Raw genomic sequence first — 675 nt, 5'->3', positions numbered from 1 at the left:
CTGTTCGACTGGATGTTTTCGTTTTTGTTGTTTGTTTGAATAGTAGTACGGAATTATGAATATCTAAAATACTTCTAATAGTTGCCCAAAGCAATATCAAAATCCTTACGAATCTGCCTTAAATAGAAGTACAGAAATATGGATATCTGAATTTTTATAAACAGATATCCATAGCAGTTTTACAATCCATAAGAATCTGATTCAAGTAGAAGACGTAGAGAATTATGGATATCTCAGTACTTATAAACAATTGCCCACAACAATTTTAAAATCCATTACAATCTGTCTTATATAGAAGACGTGCAGAATTAAGGATATCTAAGTACTTATAAACAGATACCCACAGCAATTTCGGAATCCATACGAATCTGTCTTAAGTAGGAGAAATATAGTATTATAAATATCTAAAACACTTCTAAACAATTACCCAAAGCAATTTCAAAATCCATAAGAATCTCCCATAAGTAGAAGAAGCACAGCCTTATGAATATCTAAACAACTTTAAAACTGTTCCCCAAAGCAATTTTAGACTCTATAAGACCCTGCCTTAAATAGGAGAGAACAGAATTGTGGATATCTGAGGACTTATAAACAGTTACCAACAGCAATTTTAGATTTCTGCCTTAAGTAGAAGTACAGAATTATGAATATCTAAATACATCTAAACAGTTAGCC

Source organism: Penaeus monodon, chromosome 15, assembly GCF_015228065.2.
Source record: "Penaeus monodon isolate SGIC_2016 chromosome 15, NSTDA_Pmon_1, whole genome shotgun sequence".
NCBI lineage: Eukaryota > Metazoa > Arthropoda > Malacostraca > Decapoda > Penaeidae > Penaeus > Penaeus monodon.
Note: the sequence above shows the minus strand (reverse complement) of the source record.